The sequence below is a fragment of the Lampris incognitus genome, chromosome 15, assembly GCF_029633865.1.
Source record: "Lampris incognitus isolate fLamInc1 chromosome 15, fLamInc1.hap2, whole genome shotgun sequence".
Classification (NCBI taxonomy): Eukaryota; Metazoa; Chordata; class Actinopteri; order Lampriformes; family Lampridae; genus Lampris; species Lampris incognitus.
In genome coordinates, this window is record NC_079225.1 from 11,809,241 (window position 1) to 11,829,830 (window position 20,590).

Sequence of the window (20,590 nt, forward strand, 5' to 3'; positions counted from 1 at the left end):
ACACGGCCAATTGTGTCTGTAGGGACGCCCGATCAAGCCGGAGGCAACACGGGGAATCGAACCGGCGATCCCCGTGTTGGTAGGCAGTGGACGCCCCTTGAGCCTGGACCTTTATATTTCAACATGAAAGTCTTGCAGTATGAACGCGCCTGCTGTCTCTGACGTCACGCGCCGAGTGGCGCGGCGCGGCGCGCCGTGACGTGTCGTCACACGCGGCAGCAGTGGAGGCAGCCATTCATCACCTCCACCTACACATCACGTGTCAGTCCGTCTGTACCCCGCAATCGCCTTCCTGTGTGTGTGTGTGTGTGTGTGTGTGTGTGTGTGTGGTAAAGGTAGTGGTTGTGTGTGTGTGTGTGTGTGTGTTTGTGGTAAAGGTAGTGGTTGTGTGTGTGTATTTGGGATAAAGGTAGTGGCTGCGTGTGTGTGTGTGTGTGTGTGTGTGTGTGTGTGTGTGTGTGTGTGTGTGTGTGTGTTTGTGGTAAAGGTAGTGGCTGTGTGTGTGTATTTGGGGTAAAGGTAGTGTGTGTGTGTGTGTATTTGTATTTGGGGTAAAGGTAGTGTGTGTGTGTGTGTGTGTGTGTGTGTGTGTGTGTGTGTGTGTGTGTGTGTGGTAAAGGTAGTGGCTGTGTGTGTGTATTTGGGGTAAAGGTGTGTGTGTGTGTGTGTGTGTGTTTGTGGTAAAGGTAGTGGCTGTGTGTGTGTATTTGGGGTAAAGGTTGTGTGTGTGTGTGTGTGTGTGTGTGTGTGGTAAAGGTAGTGTGTGTGTTTGTGTGTGTTTGTGGTAAAGGTAGTGGCTGTGTGTGTGTATTTGGGGTAAAGGTAGTGTGTGTGTGTGTGTGTGTGTGTGTGTGTGGTAAAGGTAGTGTGTGTGTGTGTGTGGGGGGGGGCGGGTGATGTTGACGATTAATCAAACTTCCTTTTCCCCTCCGCTATCATCGCAGCGCCTGCAGCTGAGCTGCAGGGGGTAAACACACAAGGGCATGTACATCCATGCACTTACACACACACACACACACACCCACACATGCATGTACACACACAGACCCACACACATGCATGTACACACAGACCCACACACATGCATGTACACACACAGACCCACACACATGCATGTACACACACAGACCCACACACATGCATGTACACACACAGACCCACACACACACACGCATGTACACATACAGACGGTCACACACACACACACACACACACACACACACGCGCCCACGCCGCGTGGTGGAGCGTCACAAGCCGTCTCAGCTGGGTGCTTCCTCCCCTCCCCCCCCTCCCCCCCGCTAGTAAGTAGTCTTCCAGCCTCGCCTGCCAGAGCCGGTGTGAGTGCGGCTCTCTGTCCTCTCGCCGTTTCATCTCGGCGACAAAAGAAGAAGAAAAGCGAAACAACTGAGCTCTCTACTCAGGATAGCCCGGGTTATTTCTGGCCGGCGAGAGTTTGGGGGGGGGGGGGGTGGTGCTGGGGAATGTGTGCGCATGTGGCGGGGGCGGTCAGTGTGATGGAGGGGTGGCTGAGGAGGCCGGGGGGTGGGGGGTGGGGGATGGGGGGGGAGGGTGTTTGAACAGGATCCAACACCAGGGCACTTGTTCTGCAGGGCTCCGTGATGTCATCCTCCCACCTCTCCACTGTGCTTTCTTCACACCAGTGTGAGTCACGCTGCTCCAGAGCTTCTCATGGGGAGGGGTGTGTGCGTGTGTGTGTGTGCGTGTGTGTGCGTGTGTGTGTGCGTGCGTGTGTGTGCGTGTGTGTGCGTGTCGCATTTGAATGCGCACATGCGCTGCACACACCAATGCTGCACAAGAACGTTGCAGAAGGCGGTTTGAACTGGAACGTTTCTGCTCTTCCATCTTTTCAAGCGTGATCTTCAGGGACTTCTCTGGGGGTTCCTGCACCTTGCAAAGGCGGGCGCGGGGTGCAACCGTCGAAGCACCGTGGGGTCGCCGTGGGGTCACCGTGGGGTCTGACGGGCGGCGAGGCTCCCCTTCCATGGCGTCTGAGAAAGCAGCTGCCAGCGTAGCACGTAAAACACAAGGGAGATCCTGCACAGTATCTTCTTCTTCTTCTCCTTTGTGGTTCCCGGTCTGGTCCTCAGGCTGCTTATGGCCTTCACCTGTTGCTCCACTTATTTCCTCCCCACATCATCGCCTGGAACAACCAGCGGCGCTGGTGGTAACTGAGGACCTGACTGAGAACCACTGATGTGGCGTATTAGTCCTCTCTGCACCCACACAGAGGTCTGCCACTGTCAAAGATTACATTAATCCCCACCCCCCCAAATGAAACGGGTGTGTGGATAGAGGACCAAGGATTGGTCTCCGGTCATCTGTTTGTTCAGTCGTCCATCTGTGTGGCACATGTGATAGCCCTCCATCGCCTGGCTGGATGGTGCGTCTCACCGCCGTCCTAAAGCACGTTGACAGAACGTACTCTGTTTAGCCCGAGAGACGCTACACCTGGGGGCGTCCGGGTAGCGTAGCGGTCTATTCCGTTGCCTGCCAACACAGGGATCGCCGGTTCGAATCCCCGTGGTGCCTCCAGTTTGGTCGGGCGTCCCTACAGAAACGATTGGCCGTGTCTGCAGGTGGGAAGCTGGATGTGGGTATGTGTCCTGGTCGCTGCACTAGCGCCCTCTCTGGTGGTTGGTCGGGGCATCTGTTCGGGGAACTGGGGGCAATAGTGTGATCCTCCCATGCGCTACGTCCCCCTGGCGAAACTCCTCATTGTCAGGTGAAAAGAAGCGGCTGGCAACTTCGCATGTATCAGAGGAGGCATGTGGTCCAGATAGCATCCGGATGTGCAATGATGCGGCACTGGTGGTCTTCTTCTGGGCCTGACAAAATGGGTGTGAGCCTGAAGTGGCCCACAGGTATAATAGCAATTAAATATGTCAAATCAAATGGGGGCCTTTCTTGGCAAAGATGCGGTGCTCTGGGCAACATGTGATCTGGATGTGACCCTGAAGTGGCCCGTGTGGTAAATGGTGAATATGGCCCAAATATCACACAACAAATATGGGCGAATATGTGGCACATCACTATGGCTTGGTTCTTGCCCAGATCCGGCAAACAGGAGCGGACCGCCCAAAGTGGCATCATTCCACGTGGTATGTGGCCCGGGTGAAGCGTCGGGTGTGGGACGGGTCCAGGCAACAGCCATTTTGCTACCTGGGGGTAGTCTGCAGCCCTGCCCGGATCGGCAGAGGGGGTGGAGCAGTGACCGGGCCGGCTCGGAGGAGTGGGGTAATCGGCCGGATACAATTGGGGAGAAAAATATGGAAGCCCGTTTCCGTCAGTGAAAAACCTTTTTACTGGCAGAAATGGGCCTCCATAGAAAGGGTGGGGGGTGGGGGGAGACGCTACACCCGCCGTTTGCTCATCCGCTTGTTCATGCCTCACGCACGGTGCCTCAGTCGTCACTCAACCAGTTTTGACAAAACACCTCAGCAGCGAAGAAGAGACGCGTCCTGGGACCGCGGGGAGACGATCTTATTCATAGGCGACACGTTTCCTCTTGCCAAGGACTTCCTGTGGACTCCAGTCGGCGAGGATGGCTCGGGAGGCTTCCTGCTGCTTTTAGGAAGCAATTTTCCAAGGCTTTTCACTTGCATGTACAGATGACAGCCGTTGCTCACAATATGTCACGTTACCCAGTCTCAACGGCCTCTACGGACCGCGTAGCTTAGCTGCAGGCTGAACACAACCCCTACAGTCTGCCCCGACACGCCGGCGGGGTATCTGATCAGTTTTACCATCTTGCAGGCATTTCTCACCACTGGGAAAACCAGTCTGTAAATTCGCAGGGTTTCGAGGCTGTGTGGGAGTCCCGGCTTGCACGCAGGAGCGATGTCCAGGGCGGCTTGTGGGGACGTCCGTCTCTCATCCTCGGGGACTGCGCTTCAATCCGTTCGCCGAAGGCCGAGGGAGGAAGCGGGAGCGCGGCAAAGCACAGCAGGGGGGACATGTTCACGAGTCAAGGGAAAGATAATTACAAGTGGCCCTGAATTTGAATAGACTGCCTCTGTAATTTCCTCTGCTTTCTGAATTCCATTCAATTAAGTGGACGTCCCGCTGCAGGCTCCGCCCATTTAGTACTGCTTTATCGTCCTTTGCCTGTTGCGTGTGTGCGTTTTGGCGTGCGGCGTTGAACTTGGCCGGGCAAAAAGCCGAGGCGTGTTCGAATAAAGCCGATTGTGTCGGTCTTGCCTGTGAAGTGGGTTGTTTGTCTGGTGCAGACTGCTTCGGGACAAACGGGCCTCGGGCTGCTGACTGCGCCACCGACTGGGAGGACAGAGCGATAGGCCGAGCTGGTGCACTGTGGAAAATGCTGCCATGTTCAAGTCGGTCGTGACCTGTTTACATGAAAAGGCCCCCAACAGGATCTGCTTCATGGAGAATTTGCAGTTGGTTTTGCTCCTTTATTAACCCCCATGGGGCAATTATTTCTCTGCATTTAACCCATCCTGCCACTGTCCAGCGCTCCAGGACCAACTCCAGTCCTTTTCCCATTGCCTTGCTCAGGGGCACAGACAGGAGTATTAGCGCTAGTGGTTAGAGCAGTCGCCTCACAGCAAGAGGGTCCTGGGGTCGAGCCCCGGGGTGGTCCAACCTTGGGGGTCGTCCTCTGTGTGGAGTTTGCATGTTCTCCCCGTGTCTGTGTGGGTTTCCTCCGGGGGCTCCGGTTTCCTCCCACAGTCCGAAGACATGTAGGTCCGGTGGATCGGCCGTACTAAATTCTCTCTAGGTGTGTGTGTGTGTGTGTGGACCCCGTGACGGCCTGGCGGCCTGTCCAGGGTGTCTCCCCGCCCGCCGCCCAATGACTGCTGGGACGGGCTCCAGCATCCCCGCGGCCCTGAGAGCAGGATAAGCGGTTTGGATCATGGATGGATGCGTGTCTTTTTGACGGTGGGTGAAACCGGAGCACCCCGAGAAAAGCCAGCGCCGACACGGGGCGAACGTGCAAACGCCACACAGCGGACGACCTGGGATGACCCCCAAGGTTGGACAACCCCGGGGTTCAAACCCAGGACCCTTCCTGCTGTGAGGCGACAGCGCTAACCACTGGGCGGCGTTGTGCATATGATCGGATTTCAGTTCCACGGCAGCCTATATTTTCAGCCCGTGCTTGGTTCAGTCCCAGTTTAAGAAGAGGCCCCTTCTTTCTCTGCTGTTATTATAATATGGACGGCGGTACTCGTACATATCGCTTTACCCACTCCAGCTCTATACTGCTGCTGAGTAGACCCAGAGGAAATACTGATACTGCAAATATCTTTGAATGTGTTCGTGGCCTTTAATGACAATATTCACGATGCGAGACACGTCTGGGAAATAGCTGCCTCGCTCCGTGTTTCCTGCAGTCTTCCAGAGGGATTCGGGATTCAGGAAGCAGGAACCTCCTGCAGCTTGTCTACGATCCCTCGCACCCCATTTTCAACAAGTAAAAAAACAGCATTATTAGTTGCCCCCCTCTTCACGTCTCTCCCAGGATGCCTGTCAATCACTCAGCTACTGGAAACATCCCTCCAGTTAATCACGGCAGTAACGGCGAGTAGCGGAGCGCCGGCCACGCTGCATCCGGTATTTAGGAAAAACAGGCGCATCAGATCCAGTCTGTCTGCTCCACACCCTTCAGAGAAGGGGACGGAGGCCCAGTGTATGTGAAAACAACTTGTCGCCTTCCTTCATGTCAATCTCTATTAGTGTAGAGGTGCCGCTTGAGTGGAGCTTTGTGAATGGGGTCCATTCTCTCTCCCCCCCCCCCCCGCTGCTTCCAGGGGCAACCCCGGCCGGGGATTTCAACGCTGAGATCACCCCCGTCCGCCTGGGTTGCCGTGGTCGTGTATTCTGTAGGTGGTGGCACCATCTCTTGACGTTCGCTACTCGACATCTTCATACGGCTCGGGCGGAGGATGACACGATATCAGGGCCGCTGCAAAGGGAAGTTCTGTTACAAGTGGGGTAACTTCCCTTGTGATGCCCCCCGGGTGGGCTGCAGCAGAGGAGGGGCCGAAGACTGAATTTTAATACAAGGCCTCTACCTTCAGATTCCTACTGTTATATGAACCGAACTATTGCGCCTCCTAGAGAAAAGCAGCATTTTTACAGAGGTCGGCCTCAATGCCCAGAGAGCAAATATTTGAATGACCTCCCCCCACCCCCTTCTTTATAAGCATTTATATAAATTTACACTACCGTTCAAAAGTTTGGGATCACCCAAACAATTTTGTGTTTTCCATGAAAAGTCACACTTATTCACCACCATATGTTGTGAAATGAATAGAAAATAGAGTCAAGACATTGACAAGGTTAGAAATAATGATTTGTATTTGAAATAAGATTTTTTTTACATCAAACTTTGCTTTCGTCAAAGAATCCTCCATTTGCAGCAATTACAGCATTGCAGACCTTTGGCATTCTAGCTGTTAATTTGTTGAGGTAATCTGGAGAAATTGCACCCCACGCTTCCAGAAGCAGCTCCCACAAGTTGGATTGGTTGGATGGGCACTTCTTTGAGCAGATTGAGTTTCTGGAGCATCACATTTGTGGGGTCAATTAAACGCTCAAAATGGCCAGAAAAAGAGAACTTTCATCTGAAACTCGACAGTCTATTCTTGTTCTTAGAAATGAAGGCTATTCCATGCGAGAAATTGCTAAGAAATTGAAGATTTCCTACACCGGTGTGTACTACTCCCTTCAGAGGACAGCACAAGCAGGCTCTAACAGGTACTATTTAATGAAGATGCCAGTTGGGGACCTGTGAGGCGTCTGTTTCTCAAACTAGAGACTCTAATGTACTTATCTTCTTGCTCAGTTGTGCAACGCAGCCTCCCACTTCTTTTTCTACTCTGGTTAGAGCCTGTTTGTGCTGTCCTCTGAAGGGAGTAGTACACACCGGTGTAGGAAATCTTCAATTTCTTAGCAATTTCTCGCATGGAATAGCCTTCATTTCTAAGAACAAGAATAGACTGTCGAGTTTCAGATGAAAGTTCTCTTTTTCTGGCCATTTTGAGCGTTTAATTGACCCCACAAATGTGATGCTCCAGAAACTCAATCTGCTCAAAGAAGTGCCCATCCAACCAATCCAACTTGTGGGAGCTGCTTCTGGAAGCGTGGGGTGCAATTTCTCCAGATTACCTCAACAAATTAACAGCTAGAATGCCAAAGGTCTGCAATGCTGTAATTGCTGCAAATGGAGGATTCTTTGACGAAAGCAAAGTTTGATGTAAAAAAAATCTTATTTCAAATACAAATCATTATTTCTAACCTTGTCAATGTCTTGACTCTATTTTCTATTCATTTCACAACATATGGTGGTGAATAAGTGTGACTTTTCATGGAAAACACAAAATTGTTAGGGTGATCCCAAACTTTTGAACGGTAGTGTACATAGATTATGTCTCGATGCATGCTCAATAATCCAGGTAAGAAAATCAAAGGAGGTTGATTCAGTTCATCTGGACACAACGTCTGTTGAGAAATAAGCGACCTCTTCAGTCTCGGCTGACTGCAGGGATCCCACCCTTACAAACGATACGGCGGCATAACGACCGAACCCAGCCATCGGCTTCATGTGTGACGAGGGAACGACCACCCCTGAACCGAGGGGGGCTGTCACCATCTTACAATGCAGATGAACTGATTCAACCTTCTTCGATCATATAGATTATTATATTTCTATTATTTAAATAAATAAATAAATATATATATATACACTACCGTTCAAAAGTTTGGGATCACCCAAACAATTTTGTGTTTTCCATGAAAAGTCACACTTATTCACCACCATATGTTGTGAAATGAATAGAAAATAGAGTCAAGACATTGACAAGGTTAGAAATAATGATTTGTATTTGAAATAAGATTTTTTTTACATCAAACTTTGCTTTCGTTAAAGAATCCTCCATTTGCTGCAATTACAGCATTGCAGACCTTTGGCATTCTAGCTGTTAATTTGTTGAGGTAATCTGGAGAAATTGCACCCCACGCTTCCAGAAGCAGCTCCCACAAGTTGGATTGGTTGGATGGGCACTTCTTTGAGCAGATTGAGTTTCTGGAGCATCACATTTGTGGGGTCAATTAAACGCTCAAAATGGCCAGAAAAAGAGAACTTTCATCTGAAACTCGACAGTCTATTCTTGTTCTTAGAAATGAAGGCTATTCCATGCGAGAAATTGCTAAGAAATTGAAGATTTCCTACACCGGTGTGTACTACTCCCTTCAGAGGACAGCACAAACAGGCTCTAACAGGTACTATTTAATGAAGATGCCAGTTGGGGACCTGTGAGGCGTCTGTTTCTCAAACTAGAGACTCTAATGTACTTATCTTCTTGCTCAGTTGTGCAACACGGCCTCCCACTTCTTTTTCTACTCTGGTTAGAGCCTGTTTGTGCTGTCCTCTGAAGGGAGTAGTACACACCGGTGTAGGAAATCTTCAATTTCTTAGCAATTTCTCGCATGGAATAGCCTTCATTTCTAAGAACAAGAATAGACTGTCGAGTTTCAGATGAAAGTTCTCTTTTTCTGGCCATTTTGAGCGTTTAATTGACCCCACAAATGTGATGCTCCAGAAACTCAATCTGCTCAAAGAAGTGCCCATCCAACCAATCCAACTTGTGGGAGCTGCTTCTGGAAGCGTGGGGTGCAATTTCTCCAGATTACCTCAACAAATTAACAGCTAGAATGCCAAAGGTCTGCAATGCTGTAATTGCTGCAAATGGAGGATTCTTTGACGAAAGCAAAGTTTGATGTAAAAAAAATCTTATTTCAAATACAAATCATTATTTCTAACCTTGTCAATGTCTTGACTCTATTTTCTATTCATTTCACAACATATGGTGGTGAATAAGTGTGACTTTTCATGGAAAACACAAAATTGTTTGGGTGATCCCAAACTTTTGAACGGTAGTGTATATATATATATATATATATATATATATATATATATAATTGTTGTGTACACACTGTAGTGTAGGTCGTTACGGTGACAACTGCTGGGGTTTGTTGGGGGAGGGGGATGTGCATGTATTGGATTATTTCTTTTTGTTTAATCGTAATGATTATACATAGATTATATTATATATATTGTCACAGATTATTACATAATATAGATTATTGTGATTTCAGTTAGAATGGGGTCATCTTGGGTACAGCTATATTCACTATCCGCCATCCTTATATCTTTGGCAACAGTGGAAGGGATTTTTCATCTTTAGGTGGCTGCCATCTTCCCTTCACATCTCAACTTGATAACGAAGCCATGATAATGGAAGAGCCCTGCACACTGAGAAACACCGCAGATCCCTTTGCAGCGAGGTGTAACCATGCCGCAGCAGCAGGACTAATGTAAGGATGAATAAAGCGTCCTCATGTTGTCGGAATTTACTGCCGCTTTGGAGACTGATGCTGCAGTGATTTGGTTGCATAACAAACAAGATGGTGCGACTCGAACCATTTACTTGAGTGCTGTCCTAATTCATGCTTTAATCAATGAGGAGTCTCAGTCTGTGGCAAAGCCAGCTGGGCTCTGTCAACTATAGCCTCGCTGTTCCTGTTGTGAAATATGTTGTATGGTTTGTGTATGAGTAGAGAGTAATTATATAAGGTTTATGAGGATGAGTGGACGGACGGATGGAGTTGCGGACGGAACTTGATATGTACAACTTGAAACTTTTCACCCGTTTGCTGGCAGGTGCAGGTGAAAGTTTGTCGACAGTCCTGTGCATGTGGTTGGCATTTATCCATGGTGAATCTTGCAGGCATCGCGAAAAATACACCATTGTCAATAGCGCACGCCAACAAACAGGAAACTGGTATGACCGCCGCAGTAGAAACTGGAAGTCAGTGGACTACAGCTATGCACAGGGTCTATTTGCTCTTTGATGAAAAAAAGCTCAGTTCCATCCGTGGTCCAGTCAGTCACAGGAGGCGCCGTTGGGATCTGACAAGAAGGAAGATTGATACTGAAAAGTCAGCCAAGTCTGAGACGTGTCAAAATAACACAGATGATTAAGGGAAGGGGAAGTGCACCTATCCATCCAGACTGAAAAATGTGAACGGGATTCAGCGGGGTGGCGGTGTCAAGAACAGGGGGGCTGTGAACTAAAACAGACAAATAAAGATTAATAAATAAATAAATGGGTCCTAAAAGTGGACCTTTATATTCCCAGCACAGGGTAACTTATGCAAGCTGGCCTTTAACCTGTAGCTATAAATTCACTATACTTTCAGTATACTAAATCTTTTATCCAGTTAATGGATATTTAAGGCCACGGTGGCTCGGAGGTAGAGCAGGTCGTCTGGTTACTGGAGGGTTGCTGGGTTGATCCTTGGCTCCTGCTTGTGAAAAAATGTCTAGGAATCCTTGACTAAGACACCTAACCCCTAACTGCCCCCGATGAGCTGATTGACACTGCCATCAGTGTATGAGTGTGAACATGTGGGCGAATGTGAGGCATTCGTTGATTGTAAAGTGCTTTGAGTGGCTGTTGTAGCCCCAGATAGAAAAATGGCTGTGGCCCGGACCCGCCCCACACTGACACTTTCATCCGGCCCACATACCACATGGAATGGTGCCACTTGTGCGGTCCGCTCCTGTTTGCCAGATCTGGGCCAGAACCAAGCCATAGCCATGCCGCATGTGCCACATATTTGCCAAAGGTGGCCCATATTTGTTTTGTGATATTTGGGCCATATTCACCATTTACCACATGGGCCACTTCAGGGTCACATCCAGATCACATGTTGCCCAGAGCACCACATCTTTGCCAAAAAAGGCCCACATTTGATTTGACATATTTGGGCCATATTTGCATGTGGGCCACTTCAGGCTCACATCCATTTTGTCAGGCCCAGAAGAAGACCATCAGTGCCGCATCATTGCCTAAAGTGGCCCACATCCGGATGCTATCTGAGACACACACACACACACACACATTCATAAGTAGGGACGATTTAGTATGCCTGACCTGACCTGACCTGACTGCACTAAACCTGCACATGCGTTTTGCTGGGCTTGAAGCGGAACGTCAACTGTTATAACTAACTAGCGAACTAGCGGTGTGCTGTTGTAGTGCTACCATTAACTGTTGCTGTTAGTGCTGCCTTTACCTGTCAAGAAGGAATAGGGCAAACTCCGCTTCGCTCTTCAGCCCTATACAGTCTTGCAGCTTTCACCATCTCGAAAATGCCTCTCTGACGTTGACCCTCGCTGATCTCTCTTTGTATTTAGCGCCATCTTTGTCCCTCTCCTCCTCCCTCCTCCAAGGTCCTCCTTCTTTTTGGCTGGTTTTGTACTATACACCGTTTTAGGCAAAGGAGGTATTGGAAATAACGTTGCCATAGCACTTGACCCAACTTCTGCATGCATGCCACCGCGCTGAACCAAGATACGTAGAACCCGGATGACCCTTGTTTGTACAGGGTCGCTGTGATTGGCTAGTTACCTGCTCGCTAACTCTGATTGGTTGTTTGATTTAGACTGGGTCCAGAGTCTTAAAAAAATAAATACAAAGGGCCAAGTGCTTACATACACACATTTTTTTTAAAAGAACCCTTCAATTAAATATTGCTAGTGACATGGAAGCGAACCCTGGTCGCCCGCACCACGGGCAGCTCCCTCTGGAGACTTTGACACATCAGCTCTTCATAGAAAGCAATGGTAGCAAGTCCAAGCTCTTGCAGATACCTTTTGGAAACGTTGGCGTACAGAGTACTTGTCCTCTCTGCAAGGTCGCAGGAAGTGGACGGACATGAAGCCCAACGTGAAGGTTGGGGACGTTGTCTTGATGAAAAACAAAGAAGAACACAGAAATGAATGGCCTGTTGGACTCATTGTGAACACGTTTCCAGGCAAGGACTCAAGGGCCCGCAAGGTAGAAGTGAGAGTACGCAAACAAGGGGGTTTCAAGGGACAACCTTTCTGAGACCAGTGAGAGAAATTGTAATTCTTCTTTTTGAATCCCGCTAGAAATGTGTCATATGATATTGTGTTTGAAAGTAGATAGTGACACAAAGTAGTTGTGTCAGGCGGGGAGTGTGATGCATTTCCTGTTAAATAGTAATTTTGTGTTGAGATTTCTGTTATTGGGCGGTAAGGTGGCTCAGTGGTTCGTGCAGTCATCTCACAGCAAGAAGGTCCTGGGTTCGAGCCCCGGGGTAGCCCAACCTTGGGGGTCGTCCCGGGTCCTCTGTGTGGAGTTTGCATGTTCTCCCCGTATCTGCGTGGGTTTCCTCCGGGGGCTCCGGTTTCCTCCCACAGTCCAAAGACATGTAGGTCAGGTGAATCAGTAACACTAAATTGTCCTTAGGTATGAATGTGTGTGGGTGTGTGTGTGTGTGTGTGTGTGTGTGTATGTCAGCCCTGAGTGATGGCCTGGCGGCCTGTCCAGGGTGTCTCCCCCGCCTGCCGCCCAATGACTACTGGGATAGGCTCCAGCATCCCCGCCGTGACCCCGAGAGCAGGATAAGCGGTTCAAATAAGGTAGAGGCTAGTTCCCATCGATGCAGAGAACGGAAATGGAGTCGAGAACGGTCAACTGAGCATGCGCGAAATGCCTCCACACGCCCCGCGTAGCATCCAGGCGCTAGGATTCTAGGAAGACCCGCCCCTACTCTACGTCTGATTAGCTAACTTTAACCCTAACCCCGCCCTAACCCTAACCTCAACCTACCCAAACAACGGAGGCAACGAGTACTTGCGCATGCTCAGTTGACCGTTCTCTGCGTCGATGGGAACCAGCCTCTACCGTTCAGATAACGGCTGGATGGATGGATTTCTGTTACTGCAGTGCCACCTGCGGGCGATTGGTGGTGCTGTTGCACACATTAGCGAGGCATTCAGTTTACGTTTCAGCCCATAGCGCGTCGGCGGACGTGAATGTGCTTCGCGGGTAAAAAGAAACGTTTCCTTACACGCAGAGCCTGGAGACTGTTCGCCTGTAAGTAACATGTTTATAAGTCGTTACACGGTACTTGTGAATTATACCTAGCGCGAAACAAAATGTCGACGTTAATCCGTGGTCTTTGCTAATAAACTACGCTAACGTTAGCATGTGGCAAACTGGTTATGACGTATGTCCCCCGTTTGGTGACGTTCTGTTACGTTATAAGTCATGTATGTGTATGTTCCTGTGTGTACTTTCAGTTTCACAACAAAATCATTGCTTCAGATAAATCAGGATAAGTCACGTCTTGGTCTTTATTGGAGAAGGCTTAGTTCGCTAGCTGGCTAGCTCTGCAGGGTGAGGACAGCATACACACACATACAGATGAAGACGAGGACAGCATACACACACATACAGATGAAGACGAGGACAGCATACACACATACAGATGAAGACGAGGACAGCATACACACACATGCAGATGAAGATGAGGACAGCATACACACACATGCAGATGAAGACGAGGACAGCATACACACACATACAGATGAAGACGAGGACAGCATACACACATACAGATGAAGACGAGGACAGCATACACACACATGCAGATGAAGACGAGGACAGCATACACACACATACAGATGAAGACGAGGACAGCATACACACACATACAGATGAAGATGAGGACAGCATACACACACATACAGATGAAGATGAGGACAGCATACACACACATGCAGATGAAGACGAGGACAGCATACACACACACAGATGAAGACGAGGACAGCATACACACACATACAGATGAAGATGAGGACAGCACATACACACATACAGATGAAGATGAGGACAGCATACACACACATACAGATGAAGACGAGGACAGCATACACACACACAGATGAAGACGAGGACAGCATACACACATACAGATGAAGACGAGGACAGCATACACACACATACAGATGAAGATGAGGACAGCACATACACACATACAGATGAAGACGAGGACAGCATACACACACATACAGATGAAGATGAGGACAGCACATACACACATACAGATGAAGATGAGGACAGCATACACACACATACAGATGAAGATGAGGACAGCATACACACACATACAGATGAAGATGAGGACAGCATACAACTTAAGTGTAGTGAAGCTTCATGTAGAGTAACTGGTAGCTAGCTCACTATACTTTCCAAGTAGCATGCTCAACACTTGCTCTGTTGCCAAGGTTACCGCTTGGTTCGAGTGAATGCGCTCATAGTTAGACTTTCGGAAACTTTCTTCCCCGATGTCCCCCGCCCCCCTCCCTGATACCGCACCATCCAAACCCGGACTAACAGGCTGAGGGACAGCTTCTACCCCAGAGCTGTACCCTCCACCCCCCCACCCACACCTCCACCCCCTCACACCTGCCTACAGCTGCTGAGGACTAACTGACATGAACAAATATGTGCAATAATCCCATGCACTATTTTGAACTTTAAAAGCCGCTGCTGTCTTTTATCGTCTCATTATCATTTTTGCCATCTCACTTATTTCTACTACCTCGCTTGTTTATACTAAATGTTGTTTTGATCTTGTTTTTTAATCGTTTACCTTGTCTAGTGCTGCTGGTCTGAGAGTCACCAAATGAAATGTTGTGTGCGCACAATGGCAATAAAGTATCTCATCTCATCTCATCTCATCTTATCGTATCTCATCTCATCTTATCGTATCTCATCTCATCTTATCTTATCGTATCTCATCTCATCTTATCTCATCTCATCTTATCGTATCTCATCTCATCTCATCCATCTTATCTTATCGTATCTCATCTCATTTTATCGTATCTCATCTCATCTCATCTCATCTCATCTCATCTCATCTCATCGTATCTCATCTCATCTCATCTCATCTCATCAAATCAATTCTATTTGAGTAGCCCAATATCGTGACACTCCTCTCGCCCACATCACTCCGGTTGAAGGCTGAACCCTCGGGCGCGTGCCACCCGCGCCGACACCCGGACCGGACGTTCGAGTAAAACGAACGCCGGTTGCCAGGGAGCCTCAACCGTTGTCACGTACGCAATCCCGTCAAGCCGCGGCTTGTTGCCGGGACGACCCCCCTCCCCCTCCCTCCTCCCTCCTCCCGCCGTCCCCCCCGAAGCCCAACTAACCACGCGGCTGCTCCTCCGCATCGCGAGAGCGCACCGCGAGAGCGGCGCGGAAGGAGACGGGTGAAGGGGGGCGCCGAGGCGGAGCGAGCCGCCGAAGACTTCCAACGCCGACTCCGAGTCCTCAACAGTTGTGACCGGAGGAGGTGGAGGAGGAGGAGGCGGCGGAGGAGGTGGAGTGCGGAGAACCCCCCCCCCCCCGACACACACACACCTCCGTTTTTAAGATCACAATCGGGTTGGTTTGATCGGCGGTAACTGCGCTCGTTTAACCCCAGCAGGCTTGTCAGCGAAGACGCCGAGGAAGGTGGGGGTGGAGGTGGAGGTAAGTGTATGTGTCTCTATGTGTGTTACCTTCATGCTGGATGCGAGGCGGTAGACTCACTACCGTTAGTTCCCAGTTGACAACGGGAGTCCGGATTTTGTTGACAAGCACCGTGCTGAAAGAGGAACCCCCCCCCCTCCCCCGGGCTCTTCTCCGGAGGGGAGGGTCGTGGTGTGTCGGCGGTTTAGTTCGTCCACCGGCTGAGGCGGAGTTGATGGGGAAAGTTCGGCGGTAGCGTCGGTCAAGGCTTGCCGGCGGCGGTGCGGTGTCCGGCGGCGGCGGCAGCCGGCTCCCCCGTTCCCGCCTCTGGTCGCACATTTGAAACGCGCCTTTTATCCGCCAAGAGTGTCCGCGCGAGGAGCCCGCCACGGCGGCGGCGCGGGGAGGCGGAGGGCGGCCAACTTCCCCGCCGGTGGAGGGCTCGCGGGGACGGGACAGCGGAAGGCACGTTGCCGGCGTGTAAACAGGAAACGTGGCGACACGCCGATCAGATAAAAAGGCTAATTAACGGCCGTTTGGGTTGTGGCGGCGCGCGTCTCCGGGACGGGCTTCGCTGCAGCAGCAGCAGCCCGGGTCCGTTTCCTCTCCAACTCTCGCTCGCCTCGACCACCGCGCAGCAGCAGCAGCCCCCCCCCCCCCAGTGTGAGTGACATATGTCAGATTTCCAAGCGCGTGTCGCGGAGTGGTTGAGTGTCGTGCGTTTTAACGCTTCTCTCCAAACCACGTGGGGTTTCATGCTGCAACCCGGCGTGGCTGTGCAGGTGCATCGGTGGTGGGCGCCTCGTTTTCTCGCCCTCCTTGGCTGCAGCCTATTCAGGCGTTATTAACGTTCTCAATGTTACATCTGTCGGTGGCCTACGTGCAGCAGCAAAATGTTACTTTGTTGTCAAACATTTGCATTGATAGATTTAATTCTAAGCTTTGTAAACAAAAAAGCACCCTAATCAATATGACTGCTTCCTTTGCTTAACCTGGGCACATTTCAGTAGTGCTGGGATACTGCTGTAGAAGATTGCCGGTTGAGCAGTCATAAAAGCAGGCAAATGTTCACCATGTATCAGGTACTTCAGCGTAACTCTTGGTTCTCTTAAGGCACGTCACATCAAGTGAATGTATGTTTAGTGTGTGTGTTTGTGTGTGTGTGTGTGCACTTTGGGTGTTATTGCGTCTTGATGCAACCCCGAGGCAGGGGTTCATAGGGAGCGGACCCCCTGTAGTTGCTCTGTCCCCTGTGTTATTGCTGCTGTATCCACCTGTGGAGTCTGTCTTTTTAGACGCCTAGCCCCCTGGGGGGGGGGTCACACACACACACACACACACATTCCCCCCCCCCCTCTCTGACAAGTCCTAAATTGACTTGTCAAAGAGATCCCCCCCCCTCATTTGGCTGTAGCCGTGTGGGTGAGTGAAACTCTCAACTTCAACACAGGGGCAACATTGCAGATCCATTTCCGGACGAGCTGTAAGATGGGGTTTGGTGGCCGCCGTGTACAACGCAAAACGCCAGCGGAGGTCTCGTGCCATCAGCCCTCCCTCGTCGGTGCCTTTGAATGCCAAGGCTGAGCAGATCCGGAGGCTGCGCCGCACTGATGTTATTAAGTAGGCTATTGAAACGGGAGTGTGTTGGTGGGATGCGTGCATGTAGCTGCGGAAGTAAGGGATGGACGCGGAAAGGAAAAGAGAGAATCGGATTTTCAGTGTGGGTGACTGGCAGCAGAAAGATTACCAACAGGACTTTAAGAGGAGGAGCATCTAAAATCCATCCATTAGTGTTCTTGGATTAAGCAGCTGGAGTCGGGGTAAAACGGCGTCATCCCTCTCCGATTGTTGGCACATTACAGGTTATTCTTAGGTGTTGCAAATAAACCCCCCCCCCCATTTGGTTAATCAAGGAAAGCAAAATCTTGGAAGTTGATGTGCTTAGCACTTGCATAGGCACTGGACTCTGGTCACTCCTGAGTCTGTTGCAAAACCTCCATCGTGAAGCCGAGGCCTAACTGGGGCAGGCGAGGCTTTTTGGCAGCACACAAACAGAAAACTGGCAAATGCAAATTCAGGAAAAATAAGGGGCATTTCAATTTCATGCTCCCCCAGCTTGCACCTTCCCTGTCTAGTTTGCATACTTTGCATGCCATTTAACAGGTGCTGTAAACGGAGGGGTATCAAGTCTGGAGCCAGCAGTGTGCCTGCTGTTGGAGCTAAATTTGGCTGGATTGCACGAGCAAAAGCTCATATTAGCAGAAAGAAAAGAAGTAGTGCATTGACTTGGGCATTTTGCTGTCTAAAAGGGAGTTGCTGTCCATTTGTTTTTCTTTTTTGTTGTGTGTATGAGTGCTATATGCAAGTACTAGAAACTACTGTAAACCGCAATTAAATTCCTCGTAAACACACTTGGCCAATATAGTTGATTCGGATTCTGATTCCAAAATGGTCGGATTATATTCTTACTATGCCGCAGTGTACAGTTGTGTGCAGTTGATGTGTATTGTCAAATGACCGGTTGTGTTACCGTGTACATAGCGCGACCATTTCCTTTTTCCATTGGTTGACTGTGTTCACTTCTCACGGTCAGCTCTTAAAAATGACTGGTTTTGAAGCTTACCGAGAACGTTGGAGGTTTTCCTGCACCTATATGAATAACCAACCAGGCAGGGATCGCCACGACTGAAATGGTATTAACTTTCATGCATTCCTGCTTTCTCTCCCCCCACCTCCCATGATTTCGTCCTTCCTTTAACATTTGTAGGCAGTGTCTCTCTCTCTCTCTCTCTTCTCTCAGTTCCTTCCCGTCGTGGAACTCAAGCAGAGACTAAGAACTTCTTCATTTGTCTCTTGTCTTTATTTCACTCTTTTCTCTCCCTTTCTCTCCATCCTCGCTCTTCACCAGTCTCTTCTTCATCTCCTTCTCCTTTCCTCTCTGTGACTTTGCATGCAGGGCACTGGAATGTGGGGACCCCTCCAGCAGATGTTTAAGGTTTAGGGGTGGGCTTTTCTATTGAGATGTAACAGAGTGAGTGGCCCCATTTAAAGAGGATAGATTACTCTGCAGTGTGGAATGATTCAATAAACATACCCTCAAGGGCTCTACTCTTTATAGACCATCCATTCCATTGCTCGATAGTTCCCTCTTGCTGATACACAGGTATTGGCGCATGTGTCACCAAAAATGCATCAATAAGACTGATGCAAAATATGGTACAACCTTACAGTCACTTATAGGTGGTAAAAGTTAAGCCCAAACTTGTGTTTAAGTGGGTTGTGTGATGGTACTGTTGTATTTGGCTGTTGAGAGGACTTTGATAAAATTTTATATTTTACTGGAAAGTGCATTTCTCTATAAAAGAAAATGTGAGGGATATCTGCAAGTCTTGGAAAACTGGTTACTAAAAACCTGGGCCAATCTTAATCTGCCAGTGATGCATAGAGATAATGAACAAGCCATGCTTTCAATCATAAAGATAGTCTCATTAAAACATGTATAATAGTGTATTTATATTGCAGGAACTTAATATGCAAGAACTGCCTTTGATATTCTGAGTGTAGCTATCTTTTTTCAATTTTTTAAAATGTAGAAATCCATAGTGGATTCAGTATAATGGCAATAAACAGCCTAGTTTGAAGTTAATTAGAAACAAATAATCAGAAAAAATAAATACACCTGATAAAGCACACAAATAGAATTGTGGTCAAAAAAAAGAGGAAATTTTTTATTATTAAATCGTGGAGTCCTCATATGCCCATCAGGCTGTCATGTGACCACATTCGGGCTTTTAAGGGTGCTTGACCTGGACAACAATACAAGTTCAAGTCCCGTCTCAGGCAGACTAAATATGGATTACTTTACCTGATCAATATGTGGATGAAAGCCACTTCATTTGACATTGTAGTCTTACAATGAATTGTGTTTTTACAATGAATTTGTTCTGCATTCAACTCATATTGTATAGGAGCAGTGGGCAGCTGCAGCACCCGGATTAGACTCGGATTCACCCAAATGAATGGCAAATCATGCAAAGGCAGGAGGAGTGAGGTGGCACTAACTGATGTTAAATGATTGCAGAATCCAAAACTGCAATTTTTGGGTTAGCTATGAGGTGAATATATATGCTAACGTTGTGCACAACATCTTAGACCGATTGTGTGGCTGGTTGATAGAGTTGTACCACGTGTTTCAATGGTACTACGCGTCACTTTGAGTTCTGCATTACCATAGCAAATATGAAAACAATGGTGTTAGCAGGTTATTGCCTTTGAAATTTAATCAGATTTGCTAATACTGTTGAGACCCGTCAGAATATGGTAGAACTCCCCTGGTCTATCACTTGGATGCTAATGGTACCAAGTTTATCAGCTTTTTGTGGCTGTAAATGACCTAGGTGTTAAAAACAAATCTGTACGGACATGTGGAAGGTAATGTCAGCCTCCTCGGTCTCTTTGGTACTCATAGCTTTACAATTTGACGCTACACAGCACAGGTGACAACCATAATTACTGCCCTTAGTTTACAACAGGTAAACAATTGCCAGGTATCCAAAGGAGTTGAATCAAGTGCAACTGGACTTGGTATATATCCGTGAAGATGTTTCGCCTCTCATCCAAGAGGCTTCCTCAGTTCGTGCCTTTCTGACTAGACCAAGCTAGTCTGACTGGCTGGTGATGAGACTCAGAATTTATCCTCTAGGAGTTGTTGTCAGAGCTACTGATATGCCAACGACTCCTAGAGGATAAATTCTGAGTCTCATCACCAGCCAGTCAGACTAGCTTGGTCTAGTCAGAAAGGCACGAACTGAGGAAGCCTCATGGATGAGAGGCGAAACGTCTTCACGGATATATACCAAGTCCAGTTGCACTTGATTCAACTCCTTTGGATAACCATGACCTGGATGAATGAGAACATTCACAGACAATAGCCAGGTAAGATGGCGGACGATAATCCCATGATTTGTGATGTAATGTCCCATCTAGTATTTTTTCATCTGTGCTATGATGCAACAATCCTCTGGCAAGACGTAACATTCCACTATTTGATTCATGGTGAGAAAAGAAGTACGACATTTTAAGTATTTAGGTCTAGTTAGAGTTAAGTGTTTGAGGGATAAGTTAAAGTTAAAGAGAATAGTGGCAACAAGGCGATTAAGCTAGCTAGCCTTCGGCTACCCCGCTAATAGCAATCAGTCCTAGGGATCAGAATGGCT

At 48.7% G+C, this 20,590-nt stretch overlaps 2 protein-coding genes across 2 annotated transcripts in view; both read left to right on the top strand.

The window, feature by feature from the left end:
* rab15 (RAB15, member RAS oncogene family) overlaps positions 1 to 9,268 on the top strand; it is a 32,134-nt gene extending 22,866 nt beyond the window's left edge. The window contains exon 8 of the mRNA XM_056294122.1: positions 9,228 to 9,268. The gene's annotated coding sequence lies outside the window, so the exon portion shown is untranslated. The remainder of the gene's footprint in view (positions 1 to 9,227) is intronic.
* Positions 9,269 to 15,215: 5,947 nt separating this feature from the next.
* sipa1l1 (signal-induced proliferation-associated 1 like 1) overlaps positions 15,216 to 20,590 on the top strand; it is a 136,192-nt gene continuing 130,817 nt past the window's right edge. The window contains exon 1 of the mRNA XM_056294123.1: positions 15,216 to 15,395. The gene's annotated coding sequence lies outside the window, so the exon portion shown is untranslated. The remainder of the gene's footprint in view (positions 15,396 to 20,590) is intronic.